Source organism: Pistacia vera, unplaced genomic scaffold (assembly GCF_008641045.1).
Source record: "Pistacia vera cultivar Batoury unplaced genomic scaffold, PisVer_v2 Contig195, whole genome shotgun sequence".
Taxonomy (NCBI): Eukaryota; Viridiplantae; Streptophyta; class Magnoliopsida; order Sapindales; family Anacardiaceae; genus Pistacia; species Pistacia vera.
The window spans coordinates 622,610-647,791 of NW_022195996.1; the positions used below are offsets into that span (position 1 = coordinate 622,610).

General features: G+C 36.8%; 1 pseudogene; it reads right to left on the reverse strand.

Moving 5' to 3' along the window:
- Positions 1–143: 143 nt before the first annotated feature.
- LOC116127746 lies at positions 144–24,976 on the reverse strand (annotated as a pseudogene).
- Positions 24,977–25,182: the final 206 nt, after the last annotated feature.

The following is a 25,182-nucleotide window of genomic DNA, read 5'->3' on the forward strand; positions in this document are numbered from 1 at the left end:
TTCGCCAGAGCAGGGTTAACAAATGAGAGGTCACCTTCATTGCTGTTATCTTCCCCATGATGGGGTTCATTTACTTAATACTCCATCGTTATTTTATCCACATTTATAACAAAGCTGCCTGTTGGTGATTTCGGTGATGATGGTTAGCATCTTATCAGAGCCTCATTGTCGTCATAGGTGTATGAGCGTGTAGATTGACCTGTTGTTTTGAAACGTTGTAGTCTGTGTTCCTGAGAGTGCACTGTTGAAGGGCTTAGGCTTACACTTTCCCTGGCGTTCGAGTTGGGGACTTTCCTCGCTTCCGCTTCTTCACTGCCGTGTGCCACTTCTTGAGGGCCTGGACGTTTGTTCATTAAAGATTGATCTTCATGCGTGAACCCATCTACAAGTATTCACACCAGGGATAATTTTATTTAGTTCAATCATGCATAACTTGTAGAATAACAAACATGAAAACAATAATATGAAGCTCCAAAAATACTACTTGTTCTAACAAATTGGTCAAGGATTAATGTATTGCACACTCGTTGTTTTTATCCACATTTGTATGAAAAAAATGTACCTGCGTGACAAGGGCATACAGAGGAAGTGTGATGTAGCTGCATAGAACTAAGACCAACGCCTGCAAACCCAACAAATATTCAGCATGAATATATTATGATACATTGTAAGAATGCTACAAGGGTTATTGGATGTCAGTAGTGACAATTAATGTCCTCATGAACTAAAAAGTTTGTTGTTCAGCATTTGATTGAAGTGTTCTGTTTCTGAGGAGACAATATGGTTACCCTAAGCCTAAAGCAATTTCAATATGCAAGCTTGATATTAGCATAATGGAAGCAAGAATCAATCCAAAAGAGTACTGCACACAAAGAAAAACTTCGTTTAATGTAATTCGATACTTGCATTAATTATGAAAGTAGGAGAACTCAGGAGGAGGGACGGTTATTTAATTGTTATTTGCATAGAAGGATTCTTTACCCATATCCAAAAGAATATGTAATCTGGAAAGCATTCTGCAAGCACCCAAAAAGCACAAAAAGAGTTAGCTGGTCAATGGAACAGTTTTAAACTTTGCAGTAAACAAGTAACAGTAGAAGTATCCACTGTGGTTGATTACCGCAGAGAGAGGTATCAGAATTAAATGGCCATAAGCATTAAACTAAAGAGTCAGAATTGACCTACAATCAAGGACGAGTCCCCTATGAAGGATCTTATAGTAGACCGAGGATGAAGATTGTTGTCTATGACTCGAAGATGAAATGTGCACTCGGCTGCATCAATTGAATGGATGCATTTAATGTAAGGGTATCCAAACCAATTAATTTCACTTTATGGATTCTTCATAAGAACAGATGGGTGAGAGCAAAGACAACCCTTTGAATGTTCTTTAAGTTATAAAAGAAGCTTCCGTTTATCATAATCTAGACACGCATGCATAAAGTCTATAGCAAGTAATTTAGTTGTTTGACTTACTTACTCTAATTTAACCTCAATCAATTATTAAAGATCTTCTATCTACGAAAGAGGAGGTCATTCAGTACCTGAAACAAAGCGAAGTGAATGAGATGAAGCACTAATGGGCGACCAAACCAAAAGTATTTGTCTGAGCCCTGTCAATGGCATCCTTGCACCAAGCCATGTCTTTTTGTAATTTCAAGAGCCATCTTTGTCAAAATGGATTGAAGCTCCATTCCAATAGCTAAGATATCTGCAACCAATTAATAGTATTCAGAATTTCAACTCTTCCAGTAAGTCAGGATGATAGGTTACAGAGAATAATTTCTTACAATCACAGGGATAAGGATGCCCAAACAATGCTTGCCATCCTGAAAAGGAAAAAAAATATGTTAATGAACTATATCAACTTTAGTCAATTCAAAGTGCAGATCATTTAGTCAAAAGGCATTTTCCAGAAGAAGATGACTCACCATTAACGTTACAAGCAAGAAAAGCACAAATGATGCCCACAAGACAGGACTGCAATAACAAAAAAATGAAAAAAAAATGTAATTGATTAGGCAAGAGTGGTACAGAAAACTGAGCATAGCATGATAAGAAACACATTAAATAAAAAGAGGATTACCTTACTCCATCACTACCTTGAAGTCGTCCTAATGATCGTTTAATATATTTTTGGAAGTTAATTTGCTTCCAGGAGCTATGATCATATTAATACAAAATTGTTAGGGTAGAGCCACAGACTCAACTTTCCTAACTTTAGGAACTGTGAATGTTTAACTGAAAACTCACATTGATGAATCGCAACATCAAGTGTCAGACTAACAAACTAAAAAATTGTCGAAAGAAGCACCCTGCAATTGAGATAGAGATTTTAATATATATTGTTGTAATGTTTCTGAAGCCAAATAAAAAAATTGCATTACCCCTGGGACTCATTAGAGCTTACTAACTCTAGAAACAGAAGAAAGATGAACATGCGATCTACATATAAAAGATGATAGGAAGCTTGGTCCCGAAACTGGTGTGTGCTCTACAAAGATGTCGACGGTAAATCTGTATCTAGAAGGACTGCGTATTAATACAGATCTGAATTAGCTTTAAAGATGAGCATAAATGCAGGTATTTAGATATAGCTATGGCAAATCATGTTCGAGGCTCAAACACCAAATTTCAGCCAAATATTTACTAATGAAGAAAAAGAAAAATATTCACTTCATGGAAATTACCATTTGAGACTCATAGTCAGGGTTGAAGCTCCTGCTCTCCACTTTTCCAGCCGCGAATCTGTCCAACATAACTATTGGTTAGTAACTAAATCCAGTAGTTACCAGAGGGAAAAGACAACATATAATTGATTATCATGGCAAGGTTTTTTGACAGATTTCATACCTTTAGCTTCCCAAGCAAGATGGTAACAGCACTGTATAAGACATAAAGACTGCTAAAAAGAATATGAGGATTGTAATTGGTCCAATGTTCTGTTGATATAAGCGGTTATACCCGTAGACAGAAAACAGATCAGCTATACTTGAATTATGGATTTGATTAGAATAAAAGGTATCAACCATCAAAATTTAGGGGGTAAAGTACAGCAGGTCTTGCATCTTAGTAGGACAATGTTTCCATGTAACATATAGCTTCAAATTGAATACCAGGAGATGAAGCTTGGTTCGTATTGCATTATCCAGGAGTTCATTCATCACTCAAAACAAATTATAGTTCTAACTTGTGATATATGTTAAATTCTATATGCTAGTGAGACATTCAACAGAAAGAATGCATCTGGGAAAAGAATTTATCATTGGTCACGTTGGCAGTAAAACACTGCATTGAAGGTTGTCAGCATAATATTTCAAACCACAAAAAGTAATGGCTCATACATTGCAAGAAAGAAAATACAATACATGCTAGTTAAAACATAAATCTCCACTATAATGATGCTTTATATGCACTCACCGACTTGCATGAAGGGTGGTTGTATCCAAAGAAGAAGTATCTACGATCAAACCACAAGAGTCGTCGATGTTCTGATCGCTACTTGACTCTCCATCATTCACACTATCGGATACGCAACGAGCATAGTGTCTGCAACCTTGAAAGGAATACATATCTTGAAAAGTACTTCTGCCAAAAGTGAGTATGAGCGACATGAATCCGGAACCAACAACTCTGCAGAATTACATATTAAATGTCAATTAAGCACGCAGTTTTTGTCTCCACTCAAAAAATTACCAGAATTATAGAATAAAATTTATCTTCTTACCAGATTTGACCTTCTCAAGGGCTTCAAACAAAGCCGCCTTGTGCTTCCTGTAAGACCTGAATTTGTATTCCAGTAAAAGCACAGTCAATCAAAGGACCGAATACAACAACATTCTAAGATTAACAAACACTATTTGAACTACATGAGAATCTCTATTTACTAGTATAACCGTTGAAAAAATCCAACTGAATCATGACTAAATTGAGTAAAAACTCAGCACTAAGTAGCAATATGAGGAATAAAAATCAAAAGCTTCAAACACATAACATATAACCAGAAATTTAACGTTTATTAAGCCTCAAAAAAGGGAAAAAAAAAAAATGAAAGAAAGAACCAAACATAAAATTAAAGAACGGAATGGAAGTTAACAAGATATTAAAAGGGTCAAGGCAGTTATAGAACAAATATGAAGAAACTCTTGGCAGTAAAGAATTTCTAAAAGGATAATAAAGTAAATGAACTTACAGTTCCAAGTTGTGAAGAATTTTTCCAAGCAATAGAAATGATGATGATTAGCACAAACAACAGCAACAGCCCACGTTGGTGTCTGACTAATCTGCCCTCCGTTGAGGTACTAGTACTACTGCTTGAACTCGATGCTGCCATGGCTACATCACCACACACCAACAAAAGAGAAAGAGAGAATAGAAGCAACATTTTGGAAGGTTTGGTGTTGAATCAATGAACCCAGAAGAATTAAAACAAAAAAAAGAGGAACAAAAAGAATCAGAAGCTATGTTTGATGTTTGTAATACTCCCTCTTTTAAATGAGTGAATAATGGAAGAAGGCATGCATTAATTGACCGAAGTGACAAATTTGGATCCAGTAAGAAAGAAAGTGATGAGAAACTGCATAAAACACGTTTGTTTATTTGTACTTGCAACAAAGTTGTCTTGGTAACCGCTGAGCGCGTACTCAAGTAATCAACCATTTATGACGACAAGGAAATCTTAAAACTAATCTATTTAAGAAAGTAAAACATCCATTTCATTTCACTTGTTTACATATTTTAGGTCCGTATTTTGCTAATCTATAGGGCGGTTTGGTTTGTGAGGTGGAGGCGAGATGAGTAACGTCATTGTTCATGATTATTAAAAGAGCGCATTACTTCAATAGAAACATCCCAGGGCAGTATCTAAGCATCTAATTACAAGAAAAGGAAAAAAAGGAGGGGAGGAGGGAAAAGACGGAGAAGAAAGAAAGAAACAGAAGGGAAAGAGAGAGAGAAGAAAAGGAAAAAAGAGAAGGGGAGGAGGGAAAAGACGGAGAACTGGAGAAGAAAGGAAAGAAAGAGAAGGGAAAAGTTAAAAAAAAGAAAGGGAGGAGGAAAAGACGGAGAAAAAGAAAGAAAGACAAGGGAGAGATGAAGAAGAAGATAAGAGAGATTTATTAATTAATTTAAAATTTATGGATATAAAATTACTATATTGCCTTATTAACAGATTTATTAATAGTGTGTACATAAATGGGTAATTGTCATTTTTAAACCTTAGTGTACCAACTTGTTGTTATGACAAACTATGGGTGGGTGCATGTGGGTCGGCCTATGGACAATTTTGTATGCGCTTGAGGTTGCAGATGTTCACGAGACCTGGCTACTGCTGCCCCACTATCAATTGTCACATGTTATAAACAGACGTTCATTATATGTGGACATCCATCCATTATTGACTCCGTCTAATAACAATGAACGGTGGGTATAAATCAGTATATTTTTAACTAGTGTGAGTACTGTACAATATGATTAAAATAGAAAGATGATATCTCTTATAACCATTAGTCAAATCCGTTAGTCTAATGGAACGTTACATTAATATGAATGATTATTAGATTAACAACCTGTTACTTTGTCTTTTTCTCAATAAAATTGGAATCAAGAGTTACAGTTACCTGTAAATAATTCATCTGCCCGTGGCTAACTCATATTTGAAGGTTTAAGAATATTTCAAGTGGGAATGGACTGGATCCAAGAAATAAGACCACTTTACAGGCCATGCGTTATTGGGTTTCTACCTGTTAAGTAGTTATTGTCTGTTTTGGGCCGATTGAGGTAGGGGTTTTAACAATACTGACACCTCAGCCTCAGGGGGGCTATTGTTATGGTGAAAATTCTTTTAAACCATAACATTTCGCAAACTATAGCTCCCCATAGTTTCTAAAAGTACATGAAACCCCTTTCGTGCGAGAGAAAGAATCAACAACCTCCTCTCAACTAAACCTTAGAAAATCGTGACAATTGCCCCCCTCGTTTCTCAACTATGAACAACCGCCAAATATCACTAAACTTATAAATTATGAATGATTGCATAACATGATCAAATGTTCCACAAAATTTCTATAAAACAGTTGGAAATGAATCAACCAACGTGTAAGAAATTGTAGTCAATGTTTGGATGTTGAAACAGACTCTATGGATGTAATTCATATGTCGGGAATCCGATAGTGATAAGCGATTAGCTAGATCATTTCACCATTGGCTTTAGTAGTTTATACAATTGTTTTAAACTGGGATAGTACAAATGTAGCTACAATTCCGATGTTGTAAACGTTGGGCTGTTTCTCCTTCAATTCCATTGGCAAAGTTGTAAAAGTTGCAGTAGATGCTGCTGTGGAAGGTGTGAATTCTAACCCAAGTATCCTTGGTGGAATCTTGGTGGAACTAAGCTGAAGCTAACTATGAAAGTTCTAATTTCCGGCTGAAACCATTTGAACATCAATCTTCTATTATCATAAGATTCATCCATGCTGTTTGATGTTTAGATGGCTGACATCTGTTATTCATAATCCAATTACTAACTCTATCATTAAGCAAAATTTGGGCTTAAAACAAAGCCCAATCTATATTTATCCCTTCAAAGTTTATACCAATGCTGAAACTATATCATGGTTCATTCGCCCAGAGCAGGGTTAACAATGAGAAGTCACCTTCATGCTGTGATCTTCCCCATGATGGGGTTCATTTATTCTGTTGAAATAAAATAGAATAACATATATCCTAACTAAATCCCCAGATTATAGTCGTCATGCAATACATTTGATATAAATGAACTACTGAATTAACATAGATAAATACCTCATTTCCTTATCTCTGAAGCAACAAAAGTAATCTGGAAGAAAAATCACGAAATGTATTTCTGTTTTCCAAATTCTAGAGAGAGGAGCAAGAACTTTTCTTTTATATATAGCGGTTAGAGAGAAACGCATTTGGCAGTTTCATTTCACCCACGTCGCTTGGGGTAAAACCATCATGGGTGCACCCTTATCCAATATCTCCCACTCAACATGATGGGACTATCTCTCTCTAGCTTCTTAAGGTTCATACCTTAGTAAATATGCCGGTGTGACCATGCATACTTCGAGAGCACGTAGTATCTATCGTTAGGAATATATAACTTCTCGAATTGTGAAACTTAGGTGTGTATGTTGTATGCAATACCCTAGATTAATTATCATATTCTAACAATCTCATTTACAAAAAAATATTCGTTGTATTCATAATTATGTTTATCTTTACAAAAAGTAAAATATAATTGGTCGACCAATGAATACACGTGATTATAATGTGATAATTCAAAATCGGAATCTTCCTCTTTTCTCGATTCTTGCAACTTTTTTAACTTGCTTTCTAGAAATGTCCCAGCAGATTGAATTATCTTAATCCTTTGGTACACTCTAAGATAGCAATCATTAAATAAGTTTTCAAGAAACAGAATAGAGTAATAAGGGGTTCTTTGAGATTTATTCTAAAAAAAAAACTCAGGGTCTCACACAATGTTAAAATTGAGATTTTGACTTTATTACCCCTTTGGTCAATGTTTTGCACATGTGGTATGAATCACATGCTACAACATTCCTCCTTTCCCATGGAGTGCATGTCTCTTTCTTGAAATGCTGTACAGATTTTAGTTCAGACATACCTAATGTCTAATTTGAGTTCACTTTTCATACTTTTAATTCATAGAACTCTAATCTGGCAATTAGACAGATAAAGTGATCATTATCACTTGTGGTCACATTTCATTATTAACATTATTTTAATTCTATTTTCTAGGTGAGTTAAACATTTTAGCTGTGCTCTCTATTATCACCTAGATAATAAGCTTAAAATCGTCTCATCTCCATTCCTACGAAGTAATGGAGGCGATTGCCTGTGTGAGGAAGCCAATCTTTAGCTGTCCGACATGCTTTTCAAATAAACCACATATAATAATATGATATACATATATACTTCTTCATGTATGTTCCATAATAATCGAAATTGAGCTTGACAATATTGTTATTTAATATTGATAAGACAAATGTGAACAATTTTGGGAAATCTCAAAGTATAAGTACATTCAACACCTACGTAAGCCTAGAGATCTAACATGTCTATTGAAAGTATCTCTTGGTATAGGCTTTGTGAATGGATCCACAACCATGTCAGCGTAGATATGTACTTCATGTTCACCCTTTTGTGCCACCAAGTCTCGCACAAAATTATATTGTAATCTATGTGTTTCATTTTACCATGATTGGGATCCTTAGTATATGCTATTGCTGCTTGACTACACAGTTTATCTTACTGGTTCAATAGCAACATTATTCCAGATGATTCATGAACCGTCTTAACCAAACGGCTTTTGCACTGCAGTGAAAATGCTACAAACTCACGCCTCCATTGTAGATAAGGCTATGCATGATTGTTCTTACTGCTCCAAGATATGGCCCCACCATTTAGTAAGAAAACATATCCAGAAGTAGATTTCCTTTCATCTAAATCTCCTCCCCAATCAGCATCGGTGTAGCCTCTAAGTGTAAATCATTTCCTTGATAACATAATGAGTAATCAGCTGTCCCTTTTAGATATCTTAAGATTCTCTTCACTGCTTTCCAATGTGCTTGTCCTGGGTCGGACTGGTATCTACTTACCAACCAACGGCATAACAGATGTTGGCTCTAGTGCACATCATGGCGTAATGAGACTTCCAACAACACTTATTAAGGAAAATTCTCATTGTTCCTTTTCTGTGGAGTCTTCAGACACATTTTACGACTTAAAGTCTGGCCTTTCGCGATAGAGTTGTTATGGGTTACAATCTTGCATATGAAATCGTTCAAGAATTTTCTTAATGTATGGTTCTTGTGAAAGAGATACTAATTTTCTTGAGCGATCTCTTGAAATCTTGACTCCAGAATATATGCAACTTCACCCATATCTTTTATCTCAAAATGAGATGATAACCATCATTTGATTCATTGACAAATCCTTATCATTTCCAGCTATAAGTATATCATCAACATATGATAATATAACAAATTTGTTATTGGATCTCTTTGATATACACAATGATCTTCATTTATCATTTTGAAATCATACGACATAAATTGACTTAAAAGTTACACACTTTGTGTTCTTGACCTTCTCTAATAAAACCTATTGGTTGATCCATATATATTTCTTCTTGTAATTCTCCATTGAGAAAAGCAGTCTTTACATCTATTTGATGCAATTCAAGATCCATGCTAGCAACTATAGCTAGAATAGTCGAATTGAGGTAAACGTACAATAGGTGAAAAAGTTTCTTCATAATCTATTCCTTCTTGTTGCGTATACCCCTTCGCGACTAAGCGAGCTTTGTATCTTTCAATAATCTGCCATCAGCTTTATGCTTGATTTGAGAACCACTTGTTCCCAATGGCTTTGCGTTCTTTCGGTAAATCAACCAATTCCCACACTTGGTTTGATTTCATAGACTCCAATTCTTCTTCCATTGCTTTCATCCATTTTCCTTAGAAGGGCATTGAGAGCCTCATTTACATTCCTTGGCTCTCGTCATCTTGTGGAGTAACTAGAAAAATTTCCCCCTCAATCTCAAATGTCGACGTGGAACTTGTTTCCGTTTGATCGACGTATTGGAGATTGATTGGTGTTACTCTCACTTGGACCAGCTATCATAGTTGGATTGCTAGTAGGGAATGATGGAGGATTGAAACTGATTCATCAACTTCCATGTTGCTCCCAATAGGATGAAGTATAACAACTGATTGTCGACAACAGAATTGCCTTGGTCTTGTGTTTCATATAGAAACAAGTCTTACCTATTTCGCCCTTCTTAGGAAAATCGGTTTCTAAGAATGTGACATCTCGTGATTCAAACTTAGTGATGCTACCACTTTCTTGTTTCCTATGAAGACGTATCCCTTTGAATGTTCTGAAATCTTATGAAGATACATTTCTTCCCCCTTGGACCTAATTTTCCTATTTATGGGAAGGATCATGAATATAGGTAGCACATCCTCAGCTTTAGGAGACTCAAATCAGGTTTCCGATTGTCCATAACTCATATGGGGTAGTAGTAATAGATTTGGATGGTACTCGATTGAGGATATATGTGGCAGTCAATAAGGCATCACCCCAAAAGGTGATAGGCAAGTTTGCTTGTGCCACATAGACCTCACCATCTCAAGTAGGGTTCTGTTTCTTTGTTTGCAACACCGTTTTGTTACAGAGTTCTAGGAATAGTTAATTGACGTTCTATTCCCATTTCATCACAAAAATTTCTGAATTGATCAGATAAATTTCACGTCCTCGATCGGTTCGTAGAAATTTATTTTTTATCTAATTGATTCTACACTAGTTTTTAAACTTTTGAAAGCATTCTAAAGCTTCTGATTTTTGAGAAATCAAGAAAACATAACCATATGGAGTGAAATCATCTATAAATGTGATGAAATAAACAGCCTCATGTCTAGCCCTCACATTCATTGGACCACATATGTATAATGAATTAGTTGCAATGGAACTTTAGCCTTTATCGCTTTTCCAAATGGTTTTCTTGCTGTTTTTTCAGCTAGGCTGTTCACAAGTGTCAAGTACTTTTGTAAGGATCCTAACAAGCCTTCTCTTGCTAATATATTCATTCGTGTTGGCCATATGGCCAAGCCTTGCATGCCATCCATTCACATCATCATATTAGAGTGTAATAATAAAGGAAAAACAAAATTGCTATTATTATAAGGAACATCAAGTACTATAAAACCATCGGAAAAATAACCACAACCATAGTATGTTGGTCCAAAAATAAATGGACACCAGTACTGGAAAAATTTAATTAAAACCAAGTTAACAAGTTCTAACACGGAAATCAAATTTCGACGAATATCGTGTGCATATAACAGGTCATGTAGGTATAGGATTCGACCTCCACGCATGATCAATTTGCATGTGCCGATCCCTTTAACTTCCACTTTTGAATTGTGTACCCATATATTCATTTGTTTCCCGTGGTATTCGTCGAAACTCCATGAAAGCACTCCTGTATTCGCTATGTGGTCTGTTCCTGCTGAATCACAGTCCACAAAGGATGAGACTCAGTTAGAAAAATAGAACTGGAAACATTTATAACTTACTTGTGCAAAACAGTAATTTACCTTCTTCGGCTTGCTACAATCACGAGCAAAATGTCCCTGTTACCACAATTATAGCATTTCACCTTTGCCATTTCTTTCCTGGCAGGATGCTTCCTTTTTCGTGTTTGAAGAACTTTCTCTTCTTCCCTTGAGCCTTTTCAGTATTGCCTTTTTTTGGGATCCACCTTGGAATTACGTTTAAAATCCCTTCCCACCATGTGAACTGGAACCAGCTATATACACATCAGTATTTACCTTACTCGCATTAAGGCGAAGTTCCAAATGGCGTATGGCATCTTCTAAATTTCTGATGCCCTCATGTGGGTAAGGTGTATTTTCATATGTTCCCAATTTTGAGGCAATGACCTTATGACAGCTTGAACCTATTGTTCATCAGTTAAGACATGACCTGCATCTCTTAACTCACTTATCATGTTTGACAAATGTCGTAAATGTACTCTTATAGTATGTTCAGGCTTCTTTTTATATGTGTTAAACTTGGTAGTGAGTGACCGGAGTTTGGTAATGGACGTACCGCCAAACTTTGTAGCAAGTGCGGACCACATGTCTTGCTAATTCGTAATCCGTACTTTTCATGAGATAATTGTCCATGCTACTCAACAAAGTAATGCGAGCAATGGAATTTTCTTCTTCCATATATCATAAGTTGCATGGTCTCGTCTATGTTGAGCCGTGACATCCTTCTTCAGGCTCTTCCATTTGCAGTAAGAGCTTCAAGAACCTCTTGTTCTTCCAAAACATATTGGATTTTCATGTTTCAATACTCATAATTGTCGCCGTTAAATTTTCTCCTTTGTTAAGTTCGACGACATGTTCTTAGATGCAGAGCCATTTCTAAACAAAATTACACGTTGGAAATGAGTTATTCAATGCTGGAACATACATGTTCATTTAATTAATTATAATAATAATAATTGTATATTAGATTTGGAATCAAAAGTTACAATGTCACAATCATCATCCAAATTCCAAATTCCAACTATCATAGATATAATTAATTGCAATTCTAAAATTATATTTAGACACAATTATATAAATATAAATCAATATAAATTCACCGAAATTTTTAATAAAATAGAAAAATAAATAAATAAAAGTTAAACAAACAAGTTGAATTCTATTTAAATAATGAAATTAGAACAAACAAATTCCAAAAAGAAAAAAAATTAAGTGTACAGCCACATTCCTAAAACTGGGAAGGATCTGATAATCCTTATCCTAAGGTCTTTATCTAACTTGTAATTAACCCTAGGCAGGGGAACTCCAGTTCTTGTGATGTCCTTTACGAGTGGAGACTCCTATAGATGCACCAACTGTCTTTTTTGCACCCCAATCTATGTACTCCTTGAATAGTTGTTGACCAAACGTCTATAATTTTTATTGTCATCTTTAAAGTTATGAACTTTCAGCTTGGTCCAAACCATATCACAGGAGACCAACGAGATTAGAGTAACCAAGAGTCTCTCTTAGAACTTGATATTTCGACTCACTTCCTTTAATCCCCCTATCCAGACAATTTCTGAATCTTTTTATTCACAGAAAGAAATGATTTACGAGTTGCACCAACTCATCCTTGGTCTCTTAAAATCAGTATGTGAGTTTGTAGAGTTCTAATCATGTTCATAACCCTTTCCTTTGAGCGGGTGTTCTAGCAACCATTGCACGTCTATAACGTAACATTTTTCTGTAACAAATAAAAAAAAACTATTTATTTATCAAATAAAGGTTGACTATATTTGATAAATAATACACGTTGTTATGGTTCAATAACAAAATTAGACTCATAACAATATACCAAGTATGCATTTTTATTACAGCAAAAAAAAAAAAAAAAAAAAAAAAAAAAATTAGAATACTTCACGCGCCCCCACGGCCGCCCAGAAGCGGCCACGCGTCGTAGGAGCCCCACGCGCTCCCACGCCGGCAGGAGCTTCCACGTGCTCACACACAATACGGGTGGGTCAACCCATTTCACACTAAACGGGTCAATCCTGACCCGAGTTGACCTGTTGACTTGTTGACTTTGCGGGTGGGTGTTGACTAGGTTTGACTTTATGGGTTGGGTTTGATTCATTACGGGTTTGACTAACCCGTTCGGTCATATGGGTCGGGTCCATGGGTCAACTTGACCCATTTTTTATTTGGGTTATGGGTTGGGCCGGATAGGAATATAATGGGTGTTGTGAATATGGTTAACACCAAAAACAGAACTAGCCCAGTGGTATAGTATTGGGCTTCAACCATGGAGACTTGGGTTCAAGTTGCACCAATCACACTGATTTGAATTTTTTTTAAAAGGAAGTAAATAGGAAAAAACGACATGCCATTCAAGGTTGGATAAAAAACGGCGTGTCGGTTTGTGTCGTCTTCAACCTCTGTCCGGGTCTGCAAATGGGTACCCGACCCGGAAATAAACCATTCGAAACCCGAAAATTCAAAAGGCATATCTAAGTCATTTTAACTCCATTTTTTATGTTCAAAAACCATTTTCTTCATAATTTCATAAGGAATTAATGGTCTAATAATCATTACCAAAAAGACAACTTTTACATACAAAATTTGAAAAATCAGACGCATTTGATAAACCAATACATGCTTCAACATAACAGTATGAATTTCAAACAATATGAACCACGGCTCTGATACCAATGTTGGAAATAAAAAGAATAACATATATCCTAACATAATCCCAAGATCATAGTCGCATTGCAATCACATTTGTATATAAATGAACTACAAAGAATTAATACAGCATAAATACCTCATTTCTCATCTCTGAAGCAACAAAAGTAATCTGGAAGAAAAACCAAGAAATATATTTATGTTTCCAATTCTAGAGAGAGAGAGCGTATTTTCTTTTTCGTTTTTGAGAGTAACAGTGTGTTACTAAAAGAAAGAACTTTTTTTTTTATATGTAGCGGTTAGAGAGAAACTGCATTTGGCAGTTTCATTTCACACGTCGTTGGGGAACCCATCATGGGTGTAACCTTATCCAATAACTTCAATTACTCCATCGTTATTTTTATCCACATTTATAGCAAAGCTGCCTGTGGTGATTTCGGTGATGATGGATTAGCATCCTTATCAGATGCCTCATTGTCGTCACAGGTGTATAAGCGTGAAGATTGACCTGTTGTTTTTGAAACGTTGTAGTCTGTGTCCTCCTTGAGAGTGCAATGTTGAAGGGCTTAGGCTTACACTTTCCCCTGGCGTTCGAGTTGGGGACTTTCCTTGCTCCGCTTCTTCAGTGCCGCTTTCGGCTCCATCACTGCCAAGCTCCACTTCTTGAGGGCTATGGATGTGTGGTTCAAAAGATTGATCCTTCATGCGTGAACCCATCTACAAGTATTCTCACCAGGGATAATTTTATTTAGTTCAACCATGCATAACTTGTAGAAAACAAAAATGAAATGAAACAGGAAAACAAATAATACGAAGTCCAAAATACTACTTGTTCTAACAAATTGGTCAAGGATTAATGTATTGCACACATCGTTGTTTTCATCCAACTTTTTTGTAGAAAAAATAAATGTACCAGAGAGACAAGGGCATATAGAGGAAGTGTGATGTAGCTGCATAGAACCAAGACCCAAACCTGCAAAACCCAACAAATATTCAGCCATGAATTCAAGGCAGCCGAAAAATTTACGATATCAATTTAAGTCAACCTCCAAAGCTTCAAAATTGTTATGATACATTGCAAGGATGCTACACGGGTTACTGGAAGGGTAAGTGTAGACAAATAATGTCCGTGTTGAACTAAAAAGTTTGTTGTTCAGCATTTGATTGAAAGTGTTTCTGTTACTGAGAAGACAATATGGCTTACCCGAAAACAATTTGCAATATTGCAAGCTTGAAATTAGAATGGAAGCAAGAATACAATCCAAAAGAGTAATGCACAGAAAGAAAAAAATTCGGTATAATGTAATTGTGCTACTTGCATTAATTATGAAAGTAAGAGAAGCTGAGGAGCGGGGACGTATTTAATTGTTTAATTTGCATAGACGGATTCTTTACCCATATCCAAAAGAAATATGTTATCTGGAAAGCATTCTGCAAGCACCCAATAAGCACAGAAAGAGTTAGATGGTCACCGGAACAGTTTTGAATTTGCAAGTAAACAAGTAACGTAGAAGTATCCTTGTGGTTGATTACCGCAGAGAGAGTATCAGAATTATATGGCCATAAGCTATAAAACTAAAGAGTTACAGAATTGACTACAAATCAAGGATCAAGTCCCCTATAGAAAGATCTTTTGAAGAAAATAGTTGGAAATTACAAACCGAGGATGAAGAATTGATGTATCTTGACTCGAAGAGGAAATGTAGCACCAAGGCCGCATCAATTCCGTGGATGCATTTAATAGTAAGGGGAATACCAGTCAAATTAATTTCACTCCCTGAAGAGCAAAAGAAACCTCTTTGAGTGTTCTAGGGTATCCAGTCCAAATTAATTTCACTCCATGAAGAGCAAAAGACAACCTCTTTGAGTGTTCTTTAAGTTATAAAATGAAGCTTCCGTTTATCATAATCTACATACAGCATGCATAAAAGTCTACGGCAAGTAATTTAGTTCAGTTGTTTGATCTTACTTTACTCCAATTTCACTCTAATCATATTCATTAAAGATCTTCTATCTGCAAAAGAGCAGGTCATTCAGTACCTGAAACAAAGCGAAGTGAATGAGATGAAGCACTAAATGAGGCCGACCAAACCAAAAGTATTTGTCCGAGCCCTGTACAAATGGCATCCCTTGCACCACCACATGTCTTTCTGTAATTTCAAGAGCCATCTTTGTCAAAATGGATTGAAGCTCCATTCCAATAGCTAAGATTATCTGCAACCAATTAATAGTATTCAGAATTTCAACTCTTCTAGTAAGTCAGGATGATAGGTTACAGAGAATAAATTTCTTACAATCACAGGGATTAAGGATGCCCAAAACAATGCTTGCCATCCTGAAAAAGAAAAAAAAAAAAAATGTTAATGAACTATATCAACTTCTAGTTCAATTCAAAGTGCAGAATCATTTAGTTCAAAAGGCATTTTCCAGAAGAAGATGACTCACCATTAACGTTTACAAGCAAGAAAAGCACAAACGATGCCCACAAGAGAGGACTGCCAATAACAAAAAAAAATGAAAAAAAATGTAATTGATTAGGCAAGAGTGGTACAAGAAACCCGCAGAACATAGCATGATAAGAAACACATTAAATAAAAAGAGGATTACCTTATTCCCATCACTACCTTGAAGTCGTCCTCTAATGATCGTTCAATATATTTTTGGAAGTTAAATCTCATTCCAGGAGCTAAATGAACCTATCATTAATACAGAATTGTTAGAGTAGAGCCACAGACTCAACTTTCCTAACTTCGGGAACTGCGAATTGCTTAACTGAAAACTCACACTGATGAATCCATTGCGCAACGTCAAGTAGTCAGACTTACTAATAGACCTAAAAAATTGTCGAAAGAAGCATCCCTGTAATTGAGATAGAGATTTTAATATATATTGCATTGTAATGTCTTCTGAAGCCAAATAAAAAAAATTGCATTACTACTTGGGACTCATTAGAGCTTTGCTAACTCTGGAAACAGAAGAAAGATGAACATGCGACTTACAATATAAAAGATGATAGGAAGCTTGGTCCAGAAACTGGTGTGTGCTCTTACAAAAGATGTCTGATGCGTAAGTCTGTATCTAGAAGGATCTGCGTATTAATACAGATCTGAATTAGCTTTAAAGATAAGCATAAATGCAGGTATTTAGATATAGCTATGGCAAAATCATGTTCGAGGCTCAAACACCAAATTTCAAGCCACAATATTTACTAATGAAGAAAAAAGAAAAATATTCATTTTCTCATGGATAATATACCATTTGAGAACTCATAGTCATGGGTTGAAGCCTCCTGCTCCCACTTCTTCCAGCCGCGAATCTGTCCAACATAAATATTGGTTAGTAACTAAATCCAGTAGTTACCAGAGGGAAAAGACAACATCATAATTGATTATCATGGCAAGGTTTTTTGACAGATTTCATACCTTTAGCTTCCCAAGCAAGATGGTAACAGCACTGTATAAGACATGAAAGACTGCTAAAAATAATATGAGGATCTGTAATTGGTCCAATGCTTCTTTTGATATAAGCGGTTCATACCCCTGTACACAGAAAACAGATCAGCTATTACTTGAATTTATGGATTTTGATTAGTACATAAAAGGTATCAACCATCAAAATTTAGGGGGTAAAAGTACAGCAGGTCTTGCATATTAGTAGGACAATGTTTCCATGTAACATATACCTTGCATGAGAAATTATAAATTCTCCATAGAAGCTTCAAATATAATGCCAGGAGATGAAGCTTGGTTCATATTGCATTATCCAGGAGTTCATTCATCACTCAAAACAAATTTATAGTTCTAACTTTGTATATATATGTTAAATTCTATATGACTACATGAGACATTCAACAGAAAGAATATGCATCTGGGAAAAGAAAATTTCTCATTGGTCAAGTTGGCAGTAAAACACTGCATTGAAGGTTGTCAACATAATATTTCAAACCACAAAAAGTAATGGCTCATACATTGCGAGAAAGAAAATACAATACATGCTAGTTACAACATAAAGCTCAAAAGAAAATACAATACATGCTAGTTACAACATAAATCTCCACTATAATTTGAGCTTTATATGCACTCACCGACTTGCATGAAGGAGTGGTTGTATCCAAAGAAGATAAGTATCTACGATCAAACCACAAGAGTCGTCTATGATGTTCTGATTCGCTGCTTGACTCTCCATCATTCACACTATCTGATACGCAAGGCAGCATAGTGTCTGCAACCTTGAAAGGAATACATATCTTGATAATGTAATTCTGCCCAAAAGTGAGTATGAGCGACATGAATCCCGGTACCAACAACTCTGCAGAAATTACATATTAAATGTCAATTAAGCACGCAGTTTTTGTCTCCACTCAAAAAATTACCAGAATTATAGAATAAAATTTATCTTCTTACCAGATTTGAGCTTCTCAAGGGCTTCAAACAAAGCCGCCTTGTGCTTCTCTGTAAGAACCTGAATTTGTATTCCAGTAAATTGCCAGAGTCAATCAAAGGACCGAATACAACAACATTCTAAGATTAACAAACACTATTTGAACTACATTGAGAATCTTACATATTTACTAGTGTTAAATGGAAGCCTGAAACAGCGTCGTTTTGGGTAAAGGAGTACGACATCGTTTAGACAAGCAACCAAATGAATCCAGACCGTAGGATAAACTCCAGATCTGACGGCCAGAATCAGTCACTTAGTCAACCATATATAAACTCTCTTTTTGCAGAAACGAGAAAAACATTGTTTTGGGTGTTTTTCTTTTTGTGCGATTTCTGAGTTAGGGTTGTGAGCTTCTTGCTGTTGTGTGTGTAATCAGGTTTGAGTGGTTAGGGATCTTAATCATTCGGGTGAGAGTGTTGTTCTCTCGGATAAAGGATTCTCATTGGGGTATCTTATTAGGCTGATTGCAGTTTACATTGTACTGGTTTTGGGAGATTGTAGGAAGTGTTGTAATCTTGATTCTTTGTGGTAATAGTAAGTGCAGCGAGCTCATACATTTCCTGAGCTCAACATGGATGTAGCTTATCCATAAAAGGATAAGTGAACCACGGTAATCCCTGTGTTGTCTTGGTATTCTTGTTTGATTGTTTGTGTTTTAGATCTGTGATTGTGTTTGATTGCGTAACAGTGGTATCAGAGCCATTTCTTGGAGTCTAGATCTGGTGATTATCGAGTTGTTGTCCCGATAGAAGAGATTTTGCGAAATTAGGGTTTTGCGAAATTGGGACTTTTGCGAAATTAGGGTTTCAGGAGATTAGGGTTTCGGGAAATTTGGGGTTTTTCGAATCATTGATTCCCTTGAGTCTCAGAATAGATCTAAGGAGTCAAATCTTGACGAATCTTGGGAAAAGAATAGAATCACAGAAATCGCACAAAAGGTCAAGGCAAGAGGAATTAGGGTTTACAGTTTGGGGCTTTTACAAAACAAATCAAAATGACCACAAACACCATCACTCGACTAGAAATAAACCAATACGATGGGAAGATCGATTTCGGAAGCTGGAAGAAGAAGATGAAGCTCTTCTCTCACACAACAAGGTTGCAATCGCACTGGAAAAGGATCCCAAGAAATGGTCAAAGGAGAGACTGAAGAAGAAGGAAGAGATTGACGAAGAAGCATACAAGTTGATCGTGATGAATCTCTCGGACAGTGTACTTCGAAAGGTAGATGGATTCGAAGCTCCACTTAGCTTATGAGGTAAGTTAGAATCTTTATATACCTTACAGTCTGCACCGAATCTAGCTTTCTTAAAGGGAGCCTTATTCTCTTATAAAATGGATAATTAAAAGTCTATTGAGGAAAATTTAGATGAATTTCTTAAGATGAATCTAATTTTGAAAGGAACAGACCAAGAATTAGGAGAGACGAGTCTACCCATGATACTGCTAAACTCCTTAACTGATGACTACCAAGTAGTGAAGAATGTCCTTCAGTACTCTGGTACTGTACCCAATGTTGATTTGATAGTTGCTGGGCTTAAGGCTAGGGAATTATAGCTTAAAACCCTTAAGAGGAACAACAACACTCTGCTTGTGAAGGGTAGATTAGAACCTGGCCAATCTAGTCAATCTAGTCAAGGATTCCACCCTAGTCAGGGGGGTAAGAATAAGAAGAAATGGAAAGGAAACAACAAAGCCAAAACTAAACTAGGAAGTGTTAGTACTATAACAAGACAGGCCATCTAAAGAAAAACTGCTTTGACTGGAAAAAGAAACAGAAACTAGGAAATACAGAGACCAACCTGGCCACTACTAGTAACTAGAAGTCCTAACAGTGTCAATATCTGACACTACAAAGGAATGAGTTTTAGATTCAGGCTGTACCTTCCATATGAGCCCTAATAGGAGTTGGTTCCAAGACTTGGAAAATTCTGAACATGAGACTGTGTACATGGGGAACAACCAAGCATGTAGGGTTAAGGGAATAGGCTACATAACCCTTAGATTAAGTGGGGGAAAACTGATCAGGTTAACCAAAGTGAGGTATATCCCTAACTTTAAAAGAAACCTCATCTCCCTAGGCACCTTGGATGAAGCAGGCTAATGCTATAAGGCTAACAGTGGCTGGTTAAATGTCTATAAAAATGAACAACTTATCTTGGCAGGAGAAAAGAAAAATGGTCTCTATATACTGTGTGGTAGTTTCTACTTTGATTGTAACAGTACAACTCTTGGCTCTCAAAACTTGTCTGTAACTGAAAAGTGGCACTTGAGGTTAGGTCATATGAGTCAGAAGGGAATGGATGTCCTAAATAGGCAAGGACAGTTTGGGAAAGACATTGTCACTAGCTTAGATTTATGTGAAAGTTGTGTACTTGGTAAACAGCATAGGAATAGTTTTCTTAAGGGAGTTCATCTAGCAAACAACTGTCTGGATTACTTACATTCTGATTTATGGGGGCCAGAAAAGGTTAAATCTCATGGTGGAAACAATTATTTTCTCTCAATCGTAGATGACTATAGTAGGAAGGTCTGGGTATTCTTACTTAGGTCAAAAGATCAAGCTTTTGCAAAGTTTAGAGACTGGAAAACTTTAGTTGAAAACCAGTCTAGTCGAAAGGTCAAAGCCCTTAGGACTGACAATGGGCTTGAATTCTATAATCTGGAGTTTGACAAGTTCTGTAGTGAATAGGGGATCTTAAGGCATAGAATAGTCAGAAATACCCCACAGCAAAATGGGGTTGCTGAGAGAATGAAGACACTCCTAGATAAAGTTAGGTGTTTACTAACCACATCAAACCTCCCAAAAACATTCTGGGGAGAAGCACTTTCCACAGCAGCCTATTTAGTGAATAGGAGTCCCTCTATAGCCATAGGACTAACCTGTCCAAAAGAGAGATGGTATGGAAGAAGGCCAGAACTAGGGCACCTAAAAGTGTTTGGTTGCGCAGCTTATGCACACATAGTGGGGAGCAAACTGGAACCAAGATCCACTAGGTGTGTGTTTCTTGGATATCCAGAGGGCACAGAGGGGTATAGATTGTGGGACAGGGAGTCACCAGGGGTTAGGATCATAGTAAGCAGGGATGTTGTGTTTAATGAGGGAGTTTTCCCATGCAAAGGAACTAACCTTGATGCAGGCACCACCAAAAGCACAGAAACAGCCACTAGTCAGACCAGTGCTACTCAGATTGAGGTGGAGCCCACAACCCAACAATTAAACCCACCTCAAGTACAAGCACAAGCACAACAACAGCCTGAAATTGCAACATCACCTGAGGAACCTGATCAAGATGCAGATGAAGAAATTGAAGAGTTCTTGGAACCTCAACAACATGAACTGACAAATTATCAGCTGGCCAGAGACAGAACAAGGAGAGAGGTAAGACCACCCCCAAGATACTCATATGCAGAACTAATTTACATTGCTTTTCTTGCAGGTATTGAGGTGCTGAGGTCTGAACCTGATACATATCAAGAGGCCATAAAATCCAGAGATAGGGACAAATGGAGAATAGCTATGGAGGAGGAAATGCAGTCCTTAAAGGTAAATGAAACATGGTCACTGGTTCCAAAACCAAGAAACCAGAAGCTAACCCAATGTAAGTGGCTTTTCAAACTTAATAATGGTATTTCCATAGCTGACCCAGCTAGGTTTAAAGCCAGACTTGTGGCTAAGGGGTACATCCAAAGGGAGGGGATAGACTTCAATGAAGTCTTCTCCTCGGTGGTAACATACAAAAAATTAGGATGATGTTGTCAGTAGTTGCATACCAAGACCTAGAACTAGAGCAGTTGGATGTTACCACTGCATTCCTTCATGGAAACTTAGAGGAAAAAATCTATATGAGCCAGCCTATGGGGTTTATTGACCCTGAGTTCCCAGACCATGCATGCCTTCTTAAAAAGTCTTTATATGGGTTAAAACGGTCCCTTAGGCAGTGGTATAAAAGGTTTGACACCTTTATAATAGGTATAGGATTTTCTATAAGTCAATATGACAGTTGTTTCTACTTTAAAATGGACAATAATCTATCTATTTACTTACTGTTATACGTTGATGATATGCTATTGATTAGCAAATCAAAAACCTAGATTAGTGAATTAAAGAAGAGTTAAATACTGAATTCAGCATGAAAAACCTAGGGAATGCCAAGAAAATTCTAGGCATGGAAATAAATAGGGATAGGAGGAGGTGTGAACTTAGGCTGCAGTAACAATCTTATTTACTGAAACTAGTCACAAAGTTTGGCATGGCTGGTGCCAAACTGGTCTCAATGCCCTTAACCAGTCAGTTTATACTTAGTAAGTCCCAATGCCCCAAAACTGAGTCAGAACTGTTGAGAATGGAGTCTGTCCCTTATGCTAATGTTGTGGGGTCACTGATGTATGCTATGATTAGTACTAGGCCAAACTTAGCCTTTGCCATTTCCATGTTAAGTAGATACATGTCTAACCCTGGTGTGGAGCATTGGACAGCCTGAAAATGGATATTGAAATATATAAACAGTACTGTGTGTGTTGGGCTTGAATACTGTAAATGAAATACTGCATTTGATCTGGTTGGGTTTGTAAATACTGACTTTGCAGGAGATAAGGATACCAGGAAATCAACTACAACTTATTTCTTTACATTGGGTGGAAATTGTATAAGCTGGAAGTTGCAACTGCAGCCCATTGTAGCCTTGTCTTCAACAGAATCAGAGTACATTGCAGTAACTGATGCAGTTAAGAAGCCTTATGGCTAAAAGGAATCCTAACAGAGGCAAATCTAATTGATGGGAAGGTGATAGTGTACTCTGACAGCCAGAGTGCAATCCATCTAAGCAGAAATCCAGTGTATCACGAAAGAACTAAGCACGTGGATGTCCGCTATCACTTTGTGAGGGATAAAGTTGCAAATGGAATCATTGAACTTAAGAAGGTACCCATAGAAGAAAATCTAGCAGACATGGGCACCAAGATAATCACTCCAGCCAAGTTCAAGCACTGCTTGAACCTGTTGTATGTCAAGTAGTCTGGAGTGATGAAGAGCTATGACGGAATTGAACTGAGCAAGCTGCACAGAGAGGCTGTTTCAGTGCTTCCAATGTGGAGATTGTTAAAATGGAAGCCTGAAACAGCGTCGTTTTGGGTAAAGGAGTACGACGTCGTTTTAGACAAGCAACCAAATGAATCCAAACCGCATGATACACTCCAAATCTGACGGCCAGAATCAGTCACTTAGTCAACCATATATAAACTCTCTTTTTGCAGAAACAAGAAGAACACCGTTTTGGGTTTTTTTTCTTTTCGTGCGATTTCTGAGTTAGGGTTGTGAGCTTCTTGCTGTTTCGTGTGTAATCAGGTTTGAGTGGTTAGGGATCTTAATCATTCGGGGAGAGTGTTGTTCTCTCGGGTAAGGGATTCTCATTGGGTATCTCATTAGGCTGATTGCAGTTTACATTGTACTGGTTTTGGGAGATTATAGGAAGTGTTGTAATCTTGATTCTTTGTGGTAATAGTAAGTGCAGCGAGCTCATACCTGACCTAAGCTCAACGTGAATGTAGCATATCTATAAAAGGATAAGTGAACCACGGTAATCCCTGTGTTGTCTTGGTATTCTTGTTTGATTGTTTGTGTTTTAGATCTGTGATTGTGTTTGATTGCGTAACAACTAGTATAACTGTTGAAAAAATCCAATCTTGAATCATGACTAAATTGAGTTAAAACTCAGCACTAAGTATAGAGATGGCAATGGGCTCGAATTTTTTGGGTACCCAGCCCGGCCCGAAAAGGCTTGGGTCTGGACTTGATTTTAAGGCCCGACCTCAGGTACGTGCTGGGCCTAGGTATGCCTTCAAACCCAGCCCGGCCCAACCCGATAATTTTAGTATTAATTTTCTTAAATTATCTTTATACTATATATTTAATTACAAGATTATCCTACATATATATACCTATTTTTCCCAAACCCTAATCTTATCTCATTTGATGAGTATTTAAAAATAAATTAATATTTAAAAACTATTTTTAGAATTAAAAATATAAAAAAAATTAAAATTTATTAATATTTAAAAATTGAAATTATAAAAATGGGTGGGCTTGGGCCGGGACTGAGGTTACAAAAAGCCCGTCGGATTGGGCTTGGGCTTTACCTATTATACCTATGACGGGCCTCGGCCAGGCTTGGGCCTTTGTCATGAGGTTAGGCTTGGGCCTGGGCCAAGGGGTACCCAATCCCAGCCCGGCCCATAGCCATCACTAACTAAGTAGCAATATGAGGAATAAAAATCAAAGAACCTCAAACACATAACATATAAACCAGAAATTTAATGTTTATTAAGCCTCAAAAAAGGGGGGAAAAAAAAATGAAAGAAAGAACCAAACATAACAATATAAAGAACTGGAATGAGAAGTTAACAAGATAATTAAAAGGGTCAAGGCAGTTATAGAACAAATATGAAGAAACTCTTGGCAGTAAAGAATTTCTAAGAGGATAATAAAAGTAAATGAACTTACAGTTCCAAGTTTGTGAAGAAGTTTTTCCAAGCAAATAGAAATGATGATGACTACAGCATAAACAACAGCAACAGCCCACGTTGGTGTCTGACTAATCTGCCTCTTCGTTGAGGTACTAGTACTACTGCTTGAACTCGATGCTGCCATGGCTACATCACCACACACCAACAAAAGAGAAAGAGAGAATAGAAGCAACATTTTGGAAGCTTTGGTGTTGAATTCAATGAACCCAGAAGAATTAAAACAAAAAACAGAGGAACAAAAAGAATCAGAAGCTATGTTTGATGTTTGTAATACTCCCTCTTTTTAAATGAGTGAATATATTGAAGAAGGCATACATTAATTGACCGAAGTGACAACTTTGGATCTAGTAAGAAAGAAAGTGATGAGGAAACTGCCTCAAAGAAGCTGGTTTTCGTTCAAATAAAACACGTTTGTACTTGCAACAAAATGTTGTCTTGGTGACCACTGAGC